Source organism: Somniosus microcephalus, chromosome 14 (genome assembly GCF_052327205.1).
Source record: "Somniosus microcephalus isolate GS21.2 chromosome 14, FLI_Smic_1.0, whole genome shotgun sequence".
In the NCBI taxonomy this organism is placed as follows: domain Eukaryota; kingdom Metazoa; phylum Chordata; class Chondrichthyes; order Squaliformes; family Somniosidae; genus Somniosus; species Somniosus microcephalus.
Window position 1 is genome coordinate 3,149,554 of NC_141000.1, and position 22,783 is coordinate 3,172,336.

General features: G+C 46.3%; 1 protein-coding gene and 1 pseudogene across 5 annotated transcripts in view; one reads left to right on the forward strand and one right to left on the reverse strand.

Moving 5' to 3' along the window:
- Nucleotides 1-22,783, forward strand: part of mcf2la (mcf.2 cell line derived transforming sequence-like a) — a 581,983-nt gene that overhangs the window by 380,231 nt on the left and 178,969 nt on the right. The window lies entirely within an intron of this gene.
- Nucleotides 15,632-15,719, reverse strand: LOC147107265 (small nucleolar RNA U3; annotated as a pseudogene).

Consider the following 22,783-nt stretch of genomic DNA (forward strand, 5'->3'; position numbering starts at 1 on the left):
TCTCTCTCCCCTCCCTGTGTATCTGCTCTCTCTCTCTCCCCTCCCTGTGTATCTGCTCTCTCTCTCTCTCTCTCCCCTCCCTGTGTCTCTGCTCGCTCTCTCTCTCTCTCTCTCCCCTCCCTGTGTATCTGCTCTCTCTCTTCCCTCCCCTCCCTGTGTATCTGCGCTCTCTCTCTCCCCTCCCCTCCTTGTGTATCTGCTCTCTCTCTCCCCTCCCCGTGTATCTGCGCTCTCTCTCTTTCTCTCTCTCTCTCCCCCCCCTCCCTGTGTATCTGCTCTCTCTCTCGCTCTCTCCCTCCCCCCTCCCTGTGTATCTGCTCTCTCTCTCTCCCCTCCCCTCCCTGTGTATCTGCTCTCTCTCTCTCTCTCTCTCTCTCTCTCTCTCTCTCTCTCTCTCTCTCCCCTCCCTGTGTATCTGCTCTCTCTCTCTCCCCTCCCCGTGTACCTGCTCTCTCTCCCCTCCCTGTGTATCTGCTCTCTCTCCCCTCCCTGTGTATCTGCTCTCTCTCTCCCCTCCCCTCCCTGTGTATCTGCTCTCTCTCTCTCTCTCCCCTCCCTGTGTATCTGCTCTCTCTCCCCTCCCTGTGTATCTGCTCTCTCTCTCCCCTCCCTGTGTATCTGCGCTCTCCCCTCCCTGTGTATCTGCTCTCTCTCTTTCCCCTCCTTGTGTATCTGCTCTTTCTCTCTCCCCTCCTTGTGTATCTGCTCTCTCTCTCTCTCCCCTCCCTGTGTATCTGCTCTCTCTCTCTCCCCTCCGTGTATCTGCTCTCTCTCCCCTCCCCTCCCTGTGTATCTGCTCTCTCTCTCTCTCTCTCTCTCCCCTCCCCTCCCTGTGTATCTGCTCTCTCCCTCTCTCTCTCTCTCTCTCTCTCTCTCTCTCTCTCCCCTCCCTGTGTATCTGCTCTCTCTCTCTCCCCTCCCCTCCCTGTGTATCTGCTCGCTCTCTCTCTCTCTCTCTCTCTCTCTCTCTCTCTCCCTCCCTCTCCCCTCCCTGTGTATCTGCTCTCATGCGCTCGCTCTCTCTCTCCCTTCCCCTCCCTGTGCATTTGCTCTCTCCCCCCCTCCTCCCTCCCTCACTATCTATCCCCTCCTCTCCCTATGTATATTCTCCCCTCCTGCGCCCTCTCCCCCCTCTTGCGCGCTCTCCCCCCTCCTGCGCCCTCTCCCCCCTCCTGCGCCCTCTCCCCCCTCCTGCGCCCTCTCCCCCCTCCTGCGCCCTCTCCCCCCTCCTGCGCCCTCTCCCCCCTCCTGCGCCCTCTCCCCCCTCCTGCGCCCTCTCCCCCCTCCTGCGCCCTCTCCCCCCTCCTGCTCCCTCTCCCCCCTCCTGCTCCCTCTCCTCCCTCCTGCTCTCTCTCTGCATCTGCACACTTCTCTTTACTTTGTCTAGATACTGGGAATTTCCTCGGTTCATTCCATTCTGCCGCCATAACTTCGTCAGAGGAAACCCCGTTTACACGTATGAACGATGTTTTCGCTAAAGTTACGGTGGCAAAGTAAAAGAGCCATGGAATTACTCGCATGGATGTCTCCACCTTTCCCGTCATTCTAATTTCTCCCTCCTTATGTATCTGATCACATACTCTTTTTCATCAATTTTTACAAATGATGGTGGAAGTGAGAATACAGGTGTACTAGAGGAGGATAACTGTAGTAAAATAATTGATTCTGAAAAGATTAGCAGAATTCAGGGTGGATCAGTCACTGGGCCCTGATGCTGTAACCCAGGCTATTGATGGGAGGCAGAGAGGAGATGGAGCCTCTGGCACAACTTTTCAATCCTCAAATAAGGAAACGGTGTCTTGGGACTGGAGAGTAACTGATGTGACACCTTTGTTCACGGAGAGAGAGATAGGATAAACTGAGTGTTGAGTTTCAGGATTTTTTGACTATTTAAGACAGGAGGACTTTGGGTTATTTTTTAATTATGATATTGCTATTAAATTTAATTGCGATCAACTGAGAAAATTCAGAACATGCAGCCTTTGGGAATGTGGATTCGAATTCAGCGCAGAGCTATTAGACCCAAGATGGTATTTCTCCCATGTCACATCAGTTTGAGAGAATGAGATTCATTAACACATTTCTTAGAGGAAACTGGCTGTAATATGTTGGAATGGCTTCATTCATGTGAGCCCACTGTGGGATGCTGTCAGGGAAGCTGATCCCAAGGAAGTTTGATTGGCAGCTCAACTGGCCAATTCCTGAGTATGGAGTTCTGGGGAAGGTCAGAGATCAAAGCTATGACTTCCTGCCCTGCTAAGTAAGGACACGTGGGGAAGTGTACAGATTTTATGGGGAGCTGGTAAGGCAGTCAGACAGAGAGAGCTCTTACCTTAAAATAATACCAAAAAATAGGCATTTTAATCATGTCTAATCACCACTTGTGAGTCATTTTAAATGACTGAAAATCTACACAGAACAATTTGCTAGTTATATTGGTGTACAGTAGTCAGTTCCTTAGTAAATTAAAAAGAATTATATGCATAAGATTTTAAAACGTTCCTCTTCGTGCCCTTGCGTTCAAAGAACCAGCTTAATTTTTAGAGCCACCTTGAAGGCCGGCAAACGGGCGCAAATAGCGGAAACTCCAATGGTGATTCATTTGATCTGGGGCGTGGCCGGTTTTGTGGGCAGAGACGGCTTCCAAAACTATTAAAGATCGCGGAAACTTTATTTGCGCTGGACATTCCACGATCTTCTACACTGGTTTGGCCGACTTTAAGCGAATTGTGCTGGAAATAACAGCACAGCCTAGTGGGAAACTCTACCCCCAACTTTTGATTGCAAGGGAAACCGGGTCTGCTGAACCTGAGAATATCTAGTGCAGGTCTGAATTTTGTCTAATGTCAGTTCTGGGTAAACTTTTAAATCTATAGCTTGAGATAAAATTAGTGAACATTTAGAAATACGCAGGTTAATTAAGGACAGCAAGCATGTATTTGTTAAAGGCAAGTCATGTTTGGCAAATTTTAGGGTTTTGTGAAGAAGTGACCAATTAAATAGGTGAAGAGAATGCAGTAAATATAGTGCATGTGGATTTAGAAAAGGCATTTAGTAAGGTGTCTCACAAGAGGCTTCTTAGAAACATTCAGGGCTGAGTGGAAATGGAGCAGCATGAATACAAAGGGCTGGATTTCCCTCCAGAAGTCGGGAAGGAGGCGGGACTACAACTTTCGGGTTGTAGCCCCGCCTCCATCGAGATGCGGCCAATCCACGCGATTTTCACTTGATTGACCTTGTTGAGCCCGCCCAGTGGGCTCAGCAGGCCAATTAAGGGCCACTCCAACAGGGGACGTCACAGACTGAAATTTCATCTGTCAAGACGTGTTGACAGATGAAATATCAGTGTTTCACAGCTGTTTGAAGCTGTCAAACACTGACAGTCTTACTTCTAACCCGAGTCCTTCTCCACAGACTCGGTTAGAAATCTCGCCGGCACTGAAAGCTGCAGGCTGTCACTTTTGACAGCTCGCAGCCATTCTGCTTTCAGTGCCGGCTGAATGATGGACTCCCGAAACCTAGAGGAAGGAAGGCTGTAAAGGTAAGTACAGGTAATTTAAACTTCTTTACACACTTTAGACGCACCAAACACACTTACCTTTGCACTCATGCACCCATCACTCACCTGAACACCGACATCTCGACCCCCTCCACAAGTCCCTCAACCCGACGGCCCGCCTCCTCTAACCTGGCGTGGTTTGGAGCCGTCGGGAATCCCACACGACAACCTTCAAAATAGGGATTAGGCTAAAAACTGCCTGTTAACAGGCAGTTAATTGGCACTAATCCCTGCCCGCCTCGGGTCCCAGTGCGGGGCGGGTACCCGCCTCCTTTGAAACTTACATGGAGGCAGGTTTTGGGCGGGATGGTGTCGGGACCCCCGAATTCGGGATTTTAGCCCCCCGCACGCCTAAAAGTCCGCCTCACGGCACACTGAAAATCAACCCCAAAGGCTCTATATAAATATAAGTTATCACAACTTTGGCCCTCAAATTCAGAAACCCATTGGAGAAGGGTTAGAAGTGGTGCACCCCAAGGGTCTTTGCTGGGTCCACTTCTGCTCTTGATATATGTAGATGATTTGGAATTTGAGTATATGAAACACAGTCCCAAAGTTTGCTGAGCAGAGGGTTTGGTAAATAGTGAGGAGTACTACAAGAGACTTCAGGAAGACCTCGACAGGTCAGATTGAGAAGACAGGAGAAGGATAAATGTGAAGTAATACATTTTGGAGGGAAATCAAGGAATAGAATATATACTTAATGGAAAGATGCTGAAGGGTGTGAATGAAAGAGACACCTAGAGGCTCAAATACATCATTCCCTGAAAGTGGATGTGTGATGGATTAAACCAAAACCATTTTGGATTTTATAAAAGTGGGCATAGAGTACAACAACAAAGAAGCAATGATAAATTTGTACAAAACATAGAATCAGTTTGCAATGCTGAAAGAGGCCATTCGGCCCACTTTATCAATGCTGGCTCTTTGCTAGACCAATTCAAAACTAATCCCACTGCCCCAATCTCCTTTCATATCCTTGTATGTTCTTCAGCTTCAAATATTTCTCCACTTTTCCTTTAAAAGATATAATGGTCTCTGCCTCAACCAGTCCCTGTGACAAAGCAATCAAGCTCCCACTCTACCCTTCGCACTCTGTTAATGAGAAATTTAAATTTGATGACCCCACATCACTAACTCCTTAACCAGAGGAAATATTTTTTTGCCTATTCACTTGATCAAAAGAAAGAACTTGCATTTGTATAATGCATTTCATGACCTCCATTGTCCCAACGTGAGTCCCAGACAATGAAGTATTTTGAAGTATTGTCACTATTGTAATGCAGCCAAATTACACGCAGCAAGGTCCCACAAACAGCAGTGCAATAAATGAACAAATAATCTGGTTTGGGTGAAGTTGGTTGAGACAGCTCATCTAAAACAAGGCACCATCGACAGTGCAGCACTCAGAACTGCATTGACGTGTCAGCCTTGATTAACTTCATAATAGATAAACGCTTCATCATTTAAAAAAAAAACTCTGCTAAAGTGGAAATACTTCCAGTATCTCAAGTCACTTCTCAAAATTATAGTTTCCCATTGCTTGCATAAATTCTGGTGAATCTATACTGAATGTTATTTCTGTAACGAGGCCTATGATCATGGCTTCCTCTGATTTGTGTTCTACTGGTTTGGTTACATAGTTCAGCATTATATTGGCTTTGTTACTTGCTACTCTACTGCACCCACAAATTTTATCACTATTAAATTTACAATATTTCTGCCCACTTACATATTTTGTCCAACTCAATCTGTAATTTCTGAGCAGCCTCCTCCATGCCGCTGCCCCAGTTTGATATAATTTGCAAACTTGACCAATTTGCATTGTGATGTAAGAAAACTACTAGGCACTTGGTCTAAGCGTTAAACAAAGCTTTAATCAACTGTTTCACAACATGGAGGTCTAGTTGTGTCCTTCACTAGTTCCTGTTAAGAATGTCCTGCGCAAGCTGGGCCTGTGCCCGAGTATTTATACTCTCCCTGGACAGCGCCAATGACGGTGTTTTGGAATCCATGACATTGATGTAAATTAGAAACAATACCAACCCCCTCCACCCTGACACAACTCCTCTAACAAGTAGCTGCTGTTTTCTACCCTTCTGTCAATTTCTTAGCCGTCCCCAGGGTTTCTCCTGAATCCCCAAAGCACTTGGTTTAACTAATAGCTTTGCATTGGGAACTTTGTCTAAAGATTTTGGGATTACCACAGTCCAGTTGCCACTTCTTCAAAGAGGTCAAGGAGGTTGCTCAAGCAGGATCTTCTCCTCTGACTCCATGTTTGATGGCTGTTTATAGGGCTATTATAGTATAGATAATCCTCAAATTTAGTCCTAATAATCAATTCCATTATTTTACATGAGATTGAAGTAAGACTGTAGTTGGTAGTGTCTGATTTATCTCCCTTTTTGAACAAGGACACCATGAGGGAGAGAATGGAAGGAATCAGTGGGGGAGGAATGGCGGGGGGGGGGGGGTGGTTGTGGATTCTCAAGCCTACATGGGAGGCCAGGAAAGGGATTATGTTCTGGACTCCCCCACCAGAGGAAATAGTTGTTTCACTCTATTTATATCTAACCATAAAATAAAATGTGAAAACTCAAATAAAATGGCGATTTGGGTCACCTTTTAAAAAAATTTAAAAAAATCCGAATTGCAGTCTTCATTTTGTTTCCAGCTACAAACTGCATCTTGAGATGTGCACACATCATATCTGTGGCATCATTATAGCATGTCCAGCTTGTGATACGTACACTGAACCACACATTCAATGAGCCTCAATCTCCAGACCTGAAATTTCAGGATTTTTTTTCTCAAAAAAAATCAATTCACCAGAACAAAGATATTGGTAAAAACCGATTTTAATGATTCCCATCCATGCCCCCAAAATACCTTTCCCACTTGCCCCAAATCACTTCTAAAATGTTTGCACACCTGAAACTGCCTCAACAGTTCCAATCCCCAAGATTCACTGCCTTAGTGTGTGTATGTATGTATTTATTATCAATTAAGAACAGTGAGTGGTTCTGAAGTCCCAACGGTACTGCACCTGTTGGCCACACTGTAAACATCACATTAAGTGATTAATTGAGTCGAATGGGACAACTCCTAACATTATGTGACAGCCCCACTGTACAGGGCTAGTGATGATGAAATGCTGGGGGAGGACGGGGACGGGGACAAGACACAGGGGTTAGGACCTAGGAACGAGGGAGTAGGGTAATGGGGAAGTGTGTAGATGTGTTCATGGGGTGAATGATGGGAGAGTGTTCACGGTGAGGCAATGAGATGAAGTCTCCTTGGGCCGTTAGCCAGTCTATCCCCCAGAACCCCCGCCCCCCCTCAGGTTCTATAGAACCTGTGATATCTGAGTGGTAAGGTCAGAAACTGAGAGAAGCGAGATATTAGGAACAAAACCCAACTGTTTATTTACACGGTGTAGCAGAGAACCATATCTCTTACAAGCTGGAGGTAAGGCACAATTCTTATTGCACGAGCACAAGATGGAGGATCAACCTCTGAGTCATACCCATAATGCAATGCCACATTACCGTATTAACTGGTGTACCAGGACATTGAATACATGACCCATTACCTTAAATACTGGTGAATGTGAACCCTTAAGATTTGGCTCCATCTGGTGGATAACTTAAACATTACATCCCAGATTACTATAGAACCATAGAAGTTTCAGCACAGAAGGAGCCCATTCAACCTATCACTTCTGTGCCAGCTCTTTGCTATCCAGAGCTAATTCCATTGCCCCGCTCTCTCCCCCCATGGCCTTATACCTTCCAGTGCTTCAAATATTTATCCAGTTTTCCTCACAAGATACAATAGTCTTTGCATCAGCCACTCCTTGTGCAAAACATTCGATGCTCCAACAACCTCATCAAAACTTCTCACCTCTTCAATTTCTGTGGGTTTTTTTGTCCTGTACGTGGTATTTGTGTTTCTTTCATTTGATCTTGGGACTCGGGTAAGGCTGGCAAAGCCATATTTATTACCCATCCCTAGTTGCCCTGAGAAGCTGATAGTTGGCCGCCTTCTTGAATCCCTGCAGTTGTTATGGTGATTGTGCCTCCAAGAAGGTGTTAGGCAGGGAATTCTAGGATTTTAACCCAGCGATGATGAAGGATCAAAGGTAAATGTGCAAGTCAGGAAGTCAGGATGGTGTGTGACTTGGAGGGAAACCTAGAGGTGATGGTGTTGCTATGATATTGCACCACTTGTCCCTCTCAGCAGAAAGGTCATCGGACTGGGAGGTACTATTGACGTCAGCCTGGTGAATTGCTGCAGTGCACCCTGTAGATTATGCATACTGCAGCTACAGTGCACTGGTGGTGAAGGGGATGGATGTTGACATCAGTGACTGGTGCACTGACCAAGCAGCTCAACCCAACCAGGCGAGTGGTGAGTATTCTGTCATGGTCAGGAGGTGAGACGTCAGTCAGAGTTCCTAGCCTCCTTCCACTATTGTTCACGCCTCGCCATCACTCGGATTTTACCATTCACTTGCCACCAGCAAGCCTTTGTCCTATCTGCAGCATAAAGCTCCGCACGTCTCTAGTCTCTTCATCTTTCCGCCCTAATGTTTCATATCTCCCACCACCCAGCCTAAACTCCCCAACCTACCCTCATCCAACCATTATATTACATTCTGATAAAGGCCATCTATGTCTGTAACAGAGGCTGGAGACATCACCCGGTTTATTATCAGGGGCTGCTGCTTCCTTTTTCAATAGCAATCTCCTTTAAGGTGATCTCTAATCAGCACTTTGTGCTGGACAGCCCACTAATTCTCAGGACCGGATGCCAGGCTGGAGGTAGAGACAGATTACATTGTGGTGGGGGTGGGACCTACAAGCTGGTAGGGTCTGTTCTGTTTCCCTCTTACTTTGCCTGAGGACTGGAAGGTGTAGGAAATTTGTGCAGGAAGCCATTCTGTTGCACAACTATCTCGAGCTTAAACTCTGTCTTACAGATGGGTGGCTTTGGGTAGAGAAGCAACAACACTCTCACCAATCTGTCTTTCACCATTTTTCACTCTGACTCTGACAAAGCTTCTCTCTTATTTCACCCCTATTCTGCTGCTCCCTCTGTGTCTTCCTTCTTTTCTTCTTTTCCTTCCTTTCCTTTTTTATTTTCTCTCTTTCCCCCCTCCCTCCCTTTATTTTCACTTGCCCCATTTCCCCCCTCTGGTTTCATCCTCTTGCCTCTGTTCCCTCTTTACCTTTGTCTTCCCAGCAACTTTGCTGCTTTATATTTTATACCACATGAAGGGAGCAAGCTGGGCCATTGAAGGCCCAAGGTTATAGCCTAGAAAAAAACTAGCACATGCTGTACCAAACTCTTTGCTTCTCCCTCACCGAGCTGCAGTAAGGTAAGAATTATTGCGTAGGCGAGTAACAGCACAGGGGACACTTCAATCGACATAGACATAGAAGATAGGAGTAGGCCATTCGGCCCCTCGAGCCTGCTCCGCCATTCAGTGAGGTCATGGCTGATCATCCAAACTCAGTACACTCTCCCTGCCTTCTCCCCATACCCCTTGATCCCTTTAGCCTTAAGAAATATATCTAACTCCTTCTTGAATATATTTAATAAATTGGCCTCTACTGCCTTCTGTGGTAGAGAATTCCACAGGTTCACCACTCTCTGGGTGAGGAAATTCCTCCTCATCTCTGTCCTAAATGGCTTACCCCTTATCCTTAGACTGTGACCCCTGGTTCTGGACTCCCCGGCAATCGGGAACATCCTTCCTGCATCTAGTCAGTCTAGTCTTGTCAGAATTTTATACGTTTCAATAAGATCCCCTCTTATTCTTCTAAACTCCAGTGAGTATAAGCCCAGTCGACCCAATCTCTCCTCGTATGTCATTCCTGCCATCCCAGGTATCAGTCTGGTGATCTGTGGGGGGGGGGGTGTAGTCTGGGTCTGTGGGGGGGTGTAGTCTGAGTCTGTGGGGGGGGGGTGGTGTGATCTAGGTCTGTGGGGGGTGGTGGTGTAGTCTGGGTCTGTGGGGGGGCGTAGCCTGGGTCTGTGGTGGAGGGGGGGTGGGTGGTGTAGTCTGGGTCTGTGGGGGGGTGGTGTAGTCTGGGTCTGTGGGGGGGTGGTGTAGTCTGGGTCTGTGGGGGGGGTGGTGTAGTCTGGGTCTGTGGGGGGGTGGTGTAGTCTGGGTCTGTGGGGGGGGTGCTGCAGTCTGGGTCTGTGGGGGGGGTGTAGTCTGGGTCTGTGGGGGGATGGTGTAGTCTGGGTCTGTGGGGGGGTGGTGTAGTCTGGGTCTGTGGGGGGGGTGTAGTCTGGGTCTGTGGGGTGGGTGTAGTCTGGGTCTGTTCGGGGGGTGTAGTCTGGGTCTGTGGGGGGGTGGTGTAGTCTGGGTCTGTGGGGGGGTGTAGTCTGGGTCTGTGGAGGGGGTGGTGCAGTCGGTCTGTGAGGGGGGGTGCTGTCGTCTGTGTCTGTGGGGTGGAGTGGGGGAGTGTAGTCTGGGTCTGGGGTGGAGTGGGGGGTGTAGTCTGGGTCGGTGGGGGGGGGAGTGGGTGGTGTAGTCTGGGTCGGTGGGGTGGGGTTGGGGGGGTGTAGTCTGGGTCGGGGGAGTGGGGTGGGGAGTGGGTGGTGTAGTCTGGGTCTGTGGTGTGGGATGGGGGGGTGGTGTAGTCTGGGTTGGTGGGGTGGGGAATGGGTGGTGTAGTCTGGGTCGGTGGGGGGGGAGTGGGTGGTGTAGTCTGGGTCGGTGGGGTGGGGGGGTGGTGTAGTCTGGGTCGGTGGGGTGGGGGGGGTGGTGTAGTCTGGGTTGGTGGGGTGGGGAAGTGGATGGTGTAGTCTGGGTCAGTGGGGTGGGGGGGGATGAACTCTGGGTCTGTGTGTCAGGGGTGTTCCTACGCTTCCAAGTTTCATGTCTCTTGCAAATTTTGAAATTGTGTCCTGTACCGCAGAAGTCCAGTTAGCTTGTCATCATTTAGAAAGTACGCTGATCTATCCTTTTTAGGTCCAAAGTGGATAACCTCACACTTGCCTACATTGAAATTCATTTGCCACAGTTTTGCTCATTCACTTAATCTCTTACTGGCTGGAATTTGCAGTCGGGATGGCGCGAACTAGCAGCGTCGCCGTCATTCCGCCTTTGAAACTGACCGCAACTTTGGGATTTGGCGCACATGCAGGCACATGTGGAAATCCTAAAGTTACAGTCAGTCATTGACCGCTCCGAAACAGGCTGCGCTGTCCCTAACCCCCCCCCCCCACCACCCCGAAATCAATGCAATCTGCGTAATCAGCTAAATCATTGAAACCGACACAAACTTCGGCTCTTCCGCAGTAATTACTGTTAAATTCCCCACTAAAAGTTAGACCCAAAGGGATTACGTGTAACTCGGGTTTCTGATAGCGTTATTACTGTTAAATAAATGTTAAGGTCCAGGAAAACTAATTTAATTTTGTGCAGTGTGACATTTGTCCATTTTAATAAAAAATTAACATTTTTAAGAAACTTTTCAAAAAAATTAATTTTTTTAAAAGTTTGTCCATCTTTATTTCAGGTATGCTTTTTCCCCATGAGAGCCCCAATCTTTCTTTTGCTCTCTCTCTAACTATTTGAAAGAGTTAAAATTTTAAGAGCTTACTCGCTTCCTTGTTCGCTGTCTGAAAATTCTGCCTTTTTATTGGCTGCATCGACAGCCTGTTGCTGTTCGCACAAGGGGAGATCCACTGCAGTTCGTTGATTTGAATTGAAGGTTGGAAAAGTTATCGACACAGGGATGGGGAGATCCTTGTGCAAAGCTTACTTCGGGGCCAGCGGCGAAGGCCTTTGCTTCGCTGCTGACTGCAAGTTCCGGGCCAATATCTCTTAGTAAATTTATGCTACCCTCTGCATTACAACAATGACTACACTTCAAAAAGTACTTCATTGACTAAAACGCTTTGGGATATCTTGAGGTTGTGAAAGGCGCTACATAAATGAAAGTCTTGTACTGCTTCCATTGCCGCCTATCTTTGTGTCATCGACAAACTTGGCTATGTGGTTCGCTATCCCATCATCTAAGTTGTTAATAAATAAGGTGAATAGTTGAAGCCTGTGTTCCCTGTATTTTTATTTAGCACTGGGTGGCCATTCAAAATACCGCACGTGCGTGGTTTTTACATTGAAACGCTGGCTACGTGGGTTCCCTGGATCAGGCCGCGCACCTTACGGGGAACACTGGTTGAAGCCCCAGTACAGAGCCCTGTGGGACGCCAGTAGTCACATCCTGCCAATTGGAGTACCTGCCCATTATCCCTACTTTGTCTCCTGCTGGGTACAGAAATCAGAAAATAGTATGGTAGTTAATCGGATAACTTGTCCTGTGTTCAGTAAGTGCCTGTGGTGTTTTTTAAACTTCTCTTAATCCCAGGTTATTACTTTGCGTTTTGCGCACCAAAATAGCCATCTGATGACGTGGAAGTGGGGAGATGCCTAACCTCACCCCAACAAGGGACTTCATGTGCTGAAATTTTTCAGTTCTAGCTGTGACTCCAACTGAAACTGTGCCGGTTGTTTGCTGAAATAGTTGCAAACTCCACCAGGAGCCGCTGGGTCTTGGACTGCATCCTGAGGTTTCCTCAGCCTCCGCCCGCCCAAACCAAAACCAATGATGTGGAGGGGGCAGGGACTCCCTACGCTGGGTGTTCTCAGAGGCTGGTATGGCGAGATGGAAGAGACATACGAGTTCAGGATCTGTGGGAGTGTGACCAACCTTGGGGCTCCGGGACTGGGTTGTGGCCTGCGCGCCACCCCCCCCCCCCGCCCCCCCCAATAAAGCTATTTGTTTTTCCAATTGCTTTTTTTGGCCCCCTTTCAACCACATTGATTTGTCTTTCCAAGGGTGCGGGGCGAGGTGCAATCTTAATCCTCACCCCCAGATAACAGCAGGCACAGGGCTTTCCAGTCTGCAGGGGTGACGGGCATCTCAGTTGCGCCCCTAGTGGCATAGGCACATGCCATGCATATTTAAATAATGTGCCCTCCCACTGACCCTGCACACTAGGTCAAGGCAGGAGACCTCAGGTGAGTGCAATCTTGGTGTAAGTGCTGGCACTGCGGGGCCCATCGCTGGTTTGCTCTCAGCAACAACTCTGAAGTCAGCGGCCACCTGACACAGGTTGTGCTGTCAGTGGCAGGATCTTCAGTGGAAAGTGCTGCTTTTGGCCCATGTCTCCAGAAACACTGCCTCCAAAGGCAGACACTCAAATGCAAAGTGGCTTATTATCAGAGGTGGCCTTGTTTTATTTAAGCTCTGCAGACTCAATACTCTGGTGCTCTTTCCTGCCCCCTGCAGACCACCCAAGCAGTTTCGGCCTTTCCAAGAGATTGGAGAAATGCCAGCACCAACAATGTAATTCATACTTGCCCCATGGTATGATTCGAGCAGTCTCTGTATTACTGGGAGCAGCAGCTGTATCACTGCACTGCTGCAAGAAGCCATTCCTGAACTGAAATCCACCATGAATCTCACTGTCGTTCAGTTTACAGCATGAACATAAGAATAATGAAAGAAAGAAGGAGGAAAATGAACTTGCATTTATACAGTGCCTTTCACAACCTCAGGAGGTCCCAAAGTGTGTTACAGCCAATGTAATACTTTTCAAGTGTGGTAACTGATGCACTGTAGGAAAATGTAGGCTGTGGTAATGAATAAAGTTCAGTTCCATACCTTTATCATGTTGTTTGCAGTATGATGCATGATTATTTTGATGCATGTGTTATTTTGCAAAATTCTCATTTTACACTAAAATAGTTTTTTGATGGTGTGAGAAATGCTGTCTGAAGATTATTCTAACCCCAATCTAAAAAGAATTTAAGAAGTACAGGCTGATCATAGGGAAATGGATAGGAGTGTTGAATATTTTCTAATTTTTTTTTGAATTCCACTGGCCTGCTTAGTTTCTTTTGAGGTATTAGCACTGGATTTCAGGTCGTACCTTGCTAAAAGGTGAAGGCACTCGAATTCACAATTGGAAGACACGTCGGCTTTTATTCCCTTTGGGCAGAACAGTATCACCTGACGGGCTCCATTAAATCTCCCTAAAAGGGGCCCTTAGGGAGGTTTTAAACTATCGACAAAAAGGCACACACTTTCTTTTATCTGTTTATTTTATTTCTTAAGATTATTCTTAAAGTCTTGAAATTGTGAGCATATTTAGTTTGTTTAATTGTTAGGGTCGGGCTTTTAACAGATCCCAGCAGACTCGCACAGCTGTGTGTGAGATCCCACCACATTCAGGCAGACCCTGGGAGAACCTACCCGGACGCTGCTCCGTGCTTGGTACAATATCCTCCTGAGGGTTGTAGAGGGTGAGACATCGGTCTTGTTGCTGCCCGTGTACAGGCTCAATGATGGGATGGGCAGCCACAATCCTGGACAGGCTGTTTACCTTGTGATATTGCCACAGTGAACAGTAACCCAGTTTCCTTGTTGTGTAAGAATATTACTGAAACGTGGCTGCAACTGAAGAAAATGACAGGTGTGTTTTGGAGTGGCAGCTTCTCTCTTTGTTACACAGAGATCGAATAACTGTTGGTGTTAAGTATCGCAGGAACTGATGGTGCTTTAAAGGCCAGTAATCACAGGTTTAACTGTGTCTGGTGGAGGGACGGTTCTGTTCACTCACTAAAACTGGAGTCAAAAACCACTTAAAGTAAGTAATAACTTTATCAATCCTGCCCCGGCCGGCGGGGGCAGGGCCAGTGTGTGCCCCCACCGGGGGGGGGGCAGGGCCTGTGTGTGCCCCCGCCGGTGTGGGCAGGGCCCGTGTGTGCCCCCGCCGGTGTGGGCAGGGCCCGTGTGTGCCCCCGCCGGTGTGGGCAGGGCCTGTGTGTGCCCCCGCCGGTGTGGGCAGGGCCCGTGTGTGCCCCCGCCGGCGTGGGCAGGGCCCATGTGTGCCCCCGCCGGCGTGGGCAGGGCCCGTGTGTGCCCCCACCGGCGTGGGCAGGGCCGGTGTGTACCCCCGCCGGCGTGGGCAGAGCCCATGTGTGCCCCGCCGGCGCAGCATCTGTTCCTCTGCTCATCACTTCTGCCAATTCCAAAGAGCACTAATAGTGCGACTAATCACTTCCATCTGTATTTTTTTTTAAAGTAGAAAATCATTTCTGAATACAAACTAAAGATCAAAGCTATTGCATTTATCTTAATGAAATATACAAATTGCATTAATTTTTCTAAAGTTCTAACTTTTATATCGAGTTTAATGAGGATAATATAAGTATCACATGGTGAGCTCAGGATGTGATGTGCTCTGGGGTTGGTGTATATATTAAAGGCTTACACCACCATATTCCAGCTGTTTTCCTGTATAATAAGGAAATTAATACCGACTTTGGACTACCTGACTTTTTGTAGCCATGGTTGACGGATGGCATGACCCGTTAGAGTCTGACTACGGACAATTACATCAGATCTGGGAGGGGACTCTCTTGTAACATGAAAGTAGCATCTAGGGCAGTGCGCTATAATTGAAAGTATTTCCTGTGTTACAAGTTTTGGGTCTGGTTTAGATGTAATCTCAGGTACAGCAGTGCCAATCACTCCCATAAATGGTTCAAGTGACTTATGTTCAGGAGCATGCCTGTAATGCCCAATATCTAATGATATGATGCATAGTCCGGGGGAGGGTGTAAAAATAGGATCCCCTTGGGATCTGTACTGGATGTCGTTCATATCTTTCGCACTTGCTCTGATGTGTGCTTTCCAGTTTTTCTGAAGGTGGTCTGAAATACTTTATTAAGAAAGCCAGATATGAATAGTTAAGTTGCTTTGTTTTAGAGACAGCAAGTGAATGTACAGGGTAACAGATATCATTTTATCTTGCCTTGATTCAACTAACTACAGAACCCTTAACAACAAGATTAATAATAAAAATATGCTACTCTGTCACTATTAGCAGGCGAGCTTAACTTTTTCCTGGTTGGCTTCTGATCCTGACTAGCCCTCGGCTTGAGATTGGCATGTTTCCCCTTGCTCGGCCAGGCTTGCTTCCCAGACCCAGCTGGGTGACTGTCTCTTTGTCCTTTTTTCTGGATTCCCAGCTAGTGAGAGGGCTGTCCCTCTGACTTCTTCTACATTCAGACACTTTCAAACACATTTCTCAAGTTACAAAGTATAGAAATGATCCCTAAAAATATAGTCTTAATGATTCACTAGTAGGCCTGTCAGTAAAACTTGCTACCTCTTCTCCCACCACCCGCCTCGGAAAGCGCACTTAAATAAAACACTTGCTTCTCAAAATGAATTGGGGCCATCCTGGCTTAATGGGCCTGGGATAAGACAATCTGCCCTCATTGTATCAGCTTATAACATTTCACAAACTGCCTTGTCTGGCTTTAGTCCACATTTTCAATGCCTGCAGCCTGTGTTTTTTTAAATACCTGTTTGTTCCTAAACATAGCACTTAAACATAACTCATTCCCAAATCCTTTTGTGAAGAAAACAGATTCAATTTTGAAAATGCTACCAGGAAGAGTCGGGTCTAATTATGAATGTACAAACATGCATATGAAAAAGAGACACTCAAAAAATAGAGAGAGAAGATAGATTATGAGAGTAAACTAGCAAGAAATATAAAAACAGACAGTAAAAGCTTCTGCAAGTATATAAAAAGGAAGAGAGTGGCTAAAGTAAACGTTGGTCCCTTAGAGGATGAGACTGGGGAATTAATAAAAGGGAAACCGGGAAATGGCAGAGACTTTGAACAAATATTTTGTATCGGTCTTCATGGTAGAAGACACTAAAAGCATCCCAATAATAGATAATCAAGGGGCTATAGGGAAGGGGGAACTTAAAACAATCTCAATTACTGGAGAAGTAGTACTCGGTAAAATAATGGGACTAAAGGGGGACAAGTCCCCTGGACCTGATGGCCTGCATCTTAGGGTCTTAAAATAAGTGGCTGCAGAGATAGTGGATGCATTGGTTGCAATCTACCAAAATTCCCTGGACTCTGGAGAGGTCCCAGCGGATTGGACAATCGCAAATGTAACACCCCTATTTAAGAAAGGAGGGAGACAGAAAGCGGGAAACGATAGACCAGTTAGCCTAACATCTGTCATTGGGAAAATGCTGGAGTCCATTATTAAGGAAGTGGTAGCAGGACATTTAGAAAATCATAATACAGTCAAGCAGAGTCAGCATGGTTTTATAGAAACATAGAAAAATAGGAGCAGGAGTAGGCCCTTCGAGCCTGCTCCGCCATTCAATATGATCATGGCTGATCTCAATACCATATTCCCGCTCTCCCCATACCCATTGATGTCTTTTGTGTCTTGAAATCTATTTATCTCCTTCTTAAATATATTCAGTTACTTGGCCTCCACAGCCTTCTGTGGTAGTGAATTCCACAGGTTCACCACCCTCTGAGTGAAGAAATTTCTCCAAATCTCAGTCCTAAATGTCCTACCCTGTATCCTCACCCACTTGCCTGGATGAGTGCCGCTCCAACAACACTCAAGAAGCTCGACACCATCCAGGACAATGCAGCCCGCTTGATTGGCACCCCATCGAACATCTTAAACATTCACTCCCTCCACCACCGTCATACCGTGGCTGCAGTGTGTACCATCTACAAGATGCACTGCAGCAACTCGCCAAGGCTTCTTCGCCAGCACCTCCCAAACCCGCGACCTTAGCACCTAGCAGGACAAGGGCAGCAGGTGCATGGGAACTCCATCACCTCCAAGTTCTCCTCCGAATCACACACCATCCTGACTAAGAAATATATCGGCCGTTCCTTCATCGTCGCTGGGTCGAAATCCTGGAACTCCCTCCCTAACAGCACTGTGGGAGTACCTTCACCACACGGACTGCAGCGGTTCAAGAAGGCAGCTCACCACCACCTTCTCGAGGGCAATTAGGGATGGGCAATAAATGCTGGCTTTGCCAGCGATGCCCACATCCCAAGAATGAATAGAAATGATTTATTAATGGTGATAATGATTTATAATGTTTTATTATTGGTCATAATAATGATTTATAAAAGGGTTATGTTTTATTAATGGTCAATGATTTATAAAGCATTATAAAGATTTGTAAAGTGTTATAATGTTTTATAAAGGGATTTATAAATTATGAAAGGGAAATCATGTTTGACAAATTTCCTGGAGTTCTTTGAGGATGTAATGAGCAGGGTGGATAAAGGGGAACCAGTAGATGTGGTGTATTTGGATTTCCAGAAGGCATTCGATAAGGTGCCACATAATAGGTTACTGCACAAGATAAAAGCTCACAGGGTTGGGGATAATATATTAGCATAGATAGATAGAAGATTGTCTAACTGACAGAAAACAGAGAGTCAGGATAAATGGGTCATTTTCCAGTTGGCAAACTGTAACTAGTGGGGTGCCACAAGGATCAGTGCTGGGGCCTCAACTATTTACAATCTATATTTTGACTTGGATGAAGGGACCGAGTGTAATGTAGCCAAATTTGCTGATGATACAAAAAGAGGTGGGTAAGCAAGTTGTGAAGAGGACACAAAGAATCTACAAAGGAATATAGATAGGCTAAGTGAATGGGCAAAAATTTGACAGATGGAGTATAATGTGGGAAAATGTGAGGTTATCCACTTTGGTAGGAAAAATAAAAAGTAAATTATTATTTAAATGGAGAGGGAGTGCAAAATTATTGAAACATATAAGATGCTGAGGGGGCTTTACAAGGTAGATGCAGAGATGATGTTTCCCATTTTGGGAGAATCTAGAACTAGGGGCGAGGTTTCAGAATAAGGTCACCCATTTAAAACAGAGATGAGGAGGAACTTCTTCGGGTCGTGAATTTGTGGAATTCTCTACCCAAGAGAGCTGTGCAGGCTGGGTCATTGAATATATTTAAGGTGGAGATAGACAGATTTTTGAACGATAAGGGAGTCGAGGGTTATGGGGAGCGGTCAGGGAATGGAGTTGAGGCCAAGATCAGATCATCCATGATCTTATTGAATGGGGGAGCAGGCTCGAGGGGCCAAATGGCTGACTCCTGCTCCTATTTTTTATGTTCTTATGAGACAGGTAAAGACCAGCTGATCCATTGAGCCTGACATGGTGTAATGTCTACACCCGATCAAACTTGCAGAATGGGCGTGTAAATGGCAAATTAATTTCTGTGCAGATAAGTGTGAGGTGGTGCATTTTGAAAGGATACATACGAACATACGAATTAGGAGCAGGAGTAGGCCACTCGGCCCTTTGAGCCTGCTCCGCCATTCAATAAGATCATGGCTGATCCGATTACTCCACATTCCCGCCTACCCCTGATAGCTTTTCACCCCCTTGCTTACCAAGAATCTATCGACCTGTGCTTTAAAAATATTCAAAGACTTTGCTTCCACCGCCCTCTGAGGAAGAGAGTTCCAAAGACTCACGACCCTCTGTGGAAAAAATTTCTCCTCATCTCTGTCTTAAATGGGCGACCCCTTATTTTTAAACAGTGACCCCTAGTTCTAGATTCTCCCACAAGAGGAAACATCCTCTCCACATCCACCCTGTCCACACCCCTCAGAATCTTATATGTTTCAATCAAGTCACCTCTTACTCTTCTAAACTCCAGCGTATACAAGCCTAGCCTGTCCAACCTTTCCTCATAAGACACCCGCCCATTCCAGGTATTAGTCTAGTAAACCTTCTCTGAACTGCTTCCAACGCATTTACATCCTCTCTAAAATAAGGAGACCATTACTGCACACTCACTTAGTCTATCTATATCCCTTTGCAGACTCTTATATAGTGAGGGAGTCCAAAACTAGGGGCCATAATACAGGTTAGGCACCAATATATCCAATAAGGAATTCGGGAGAAAATTCTTTACTCCGAGTGATGAGAATGTGGAACTGACTACTGCATGGAGTGGTTGAGGTGAATAGCAGAGACATTTAAAAGGAAGTTGGATAAGTACATGAGGGAGAAATGGATAAGGATATGTTGATCGGGTTAGATGAAGTAAGTTGGGAAGAGGCTTGTGTAGAGCATAAACCATTTGGGCTGAATGGCCTGTTTCAGTAACGTAAATTCTATGTAATTCTATTATCCCCATTCCCCGCTCCTACACACAGCCATGCAATCTCCCGGGAGAGGCAAAAACACAGAGGGAAAAACCCAAAGTTAATGCCAGAAAAAATTCTGGGAAATTCCTCTCCGACTACTCTACCTCTCTTATCAAATCCTTTAATTATCTCAAACACCTCAATTGTATCATCCCTTAATCTTCTATACTCAAGGGAATCCAAGTCTTGTCTATGTAACCTGCCCTCATAATTGAACCCTTTTAGCCCTGGTATCAGTCTGGTAAATCTGCATTGCCCCCCAAGGCCAATATTCTCCTTCTGGAGGTACGGTGCCCACAACTGTATGCAGAACTCCAGATGTGGTCTGTCGCAAACTTTTTATACCTGTAGCACAACTTCCAACCCTTTGTATTCCAGCTCCCTTGAGATGAAGGCTAACATTTCAATAGCCTTTTAAATTATTTTTTGTATCTGTCCACTAGCTTTTCGTGATTTCTGTACATGGACCCCTAAATCTCTGCTCCTCCACAGTTCTTAGGTTCTTGTCATTTAGAAAATACTCTGATCGATTTTTCTTAGGTCCACAGTGGATGACCTCACACCACCCCACAATTGCACAGATACCTTGCAAAAGAAGCACCTCTCGACATCTAATCTAGTTCTATGCTGTTTAACTCTCTTACCTATCTTGCTTGAGTAACCAATTGACATAAATTGAGTCTAATCCTTTCATTACAGACCTCAGTCAAATTTCCTCAGTGTCTACTTTTCTAAAGTAAAAAGCCTGTGCACTTAGCCTATCCTAGTAACTTAAGACTCGCTCTTAAATTAGCATTCAATCTAGTGGCCCTCCTCTGAAACTTTTTCAGATCCTCTATCACCTACCATGTGAGGGGACCAAAACTGGACACAGCACTCTAGATGTGGCCTGAACAAGGCCTTGTACACAGATGGAAGTGGTAACTAAGACTCTGATATAATTGAAAGTACCTGGGACAGTCGGGTAAAACAAAGTAGTACCTGGGACAGTCGGGTAAAACAAAGTAGTACCTGGGACAGTCGGGTAAAACAAAGTAGTACCTGGGACAGTCGGGTAAAACAAAGTAGTACCTGGGACAGTCGGGTATAACAAAGTAGTACCTGGGACAGTCGGGTATAACAAAGTAGTACCTGGGACAGTCGGGTATAACAAAGTAGTACCTGGGACAGTCGGGTATAACAAAGTAGTACCTGGGACAGTCGGGTATAACAAAGTAGTACCTGGGACAGTCGGGTAAAACAAAGTAGTACCTGGGACAGTCGGGTATAACAAAGTAGTACCTGGGACAGTCGGGTATAACAAAGTAGTACCTGGGACAGTCGGGTATAACAAAGTAGTACCTGGGACAGTCGGGTATAACAAAGTAGTACCTGGGACAGTCGGGTAAAACAAAGTAGTACCTGGGACAGTCGGGTAAAACAAAGTAGTACCTGGGACAGTCGGGTATAACAAAGTAGTACCTGGGACAGTCGGGTATAACAAAGTAGTACCTGGGACAGTCGAGTATAACAAAGTAGTACCTGGGACAGTCGGGTAAAACAAAGTAGTACCTGGGACAGTCGGGTAAAACAAAGTAGTACCTGGGACAGTCAGGTAAAACAAAGTAGTACCCGGGACAGTCGGGTAAAACAAAGTAGTACCTGGGACAGTCGGGTAAAACAAAGTAGTACCTGGGACAGTCGGGTAAAACAAAGTAGTACCTGGGACAGTCGGGTATAACAAAGTAGTACCTGGGACAGTCGGGTAAAACAAAGTAGTACCTGGGACAGTCGGGTAAAACAAAGTAGTACCTGGGACAGTCGGGTAAAACAAAGTAGTACCTGGGACAGTCGGGTATAACAAAGTAGTACCCGGGACAGTCGGGTATAACAAAGTAGTACCCGGGACAGTCGGGTAAAACAAAGTAGTACCTGGGACAGTCGGGTATAACAAAGTAGTACCTGGGACAGTCGGGTATAACAAAGTAGTACCTGGGACAGTCGGGTATAACAAAGTAGTACCTGGGACAGTCGGGTATAACAAAGTAGTACCTGGGACAGTCGGGTATAACAAAGTAGTACCCGGGACAGTCGGGTATAACAAAGTAGTACCTGGGACAGTCGGGTAAAACAAAGTAGTACCTGGGACAGTCGGGTAAAACAAAGTAGTACCTGGGACAGTCGGGTAAAACAAAGTAGTACCTGGGACAGTCGGGTAAAACAAAGTAGTACCTGGGACAGTCGGGTAAAACAAGGTAGTACCTGGGACAGTCGGGTATAACAAAGTAGTACCTGGGACAGTCGGGTATAACAAAGTAGTACCTGGGACAGTCGGGTAAAACAAAGTAGTACCTGGGACAGTCGGGTAAAACAAAGTAGTACCTGGGACAGTCGGGTAAAACAAAGTAGTACCTGGGACAGTCGGGTAAAACAAAGTAGTACCTGGGACAGTCGGGTAAAACAAAGTAGTACCTGGGACAGTCGGGTATAACAAAGTAGTACCTGGGACAGTCGGGTAAAACAAAGTAGTACCTGGGACAGTCGGGTATAACAAAGTAGTACCTGGGACAGTCGGGTAAAACAAAGTAGTACCTGGGACAGTCGGGTATAACAAAGTAGTACCTGGGACAGTCGGGTAAAACAAAGTAGTACCTGGGACAGTCGGGTATAACAAAGTAGTACCTGGGACAGTCGGGTATAACAAAGTAGTACCTGGGACAGTCGGGTATAACAAAGTAGTACCCGGGACAGTCGGGTATAACAAAGTAGTACCCGGGACAGTCGGGTATAACAAAGTAGTACCCGGGACAGTCGGGTAAAACAAAGTAGTACCCGGGACAGTCGGGTAAAACAAAGTAGTACCTGGGACAGTCGGGTATAACAAAGTAGTACCTGGGACAGTCGGGTAAAACAAAGTAGTACCTGGGACAGTCGGGTATAACAAAGTAGTACCCGGGACAGTCGGGTATAACAAAGTAGTACCCGGGACAGTCGGGTAAAACAAAGTAGTACCTGGGACAGTCGGGTATAACAAAGTAGTACCTGGGACAGTCGGGTATAACAAAGTAGTACTCGGGACAGTCGGGTAAAACAAAGTAGTACCCGGGACAGTCGGGTAAAACAAAGTAGTACCCGGGACAGTCGGGTAAAACAAAGTAGTACCCGGGACAGTCGGGTATAACAAAG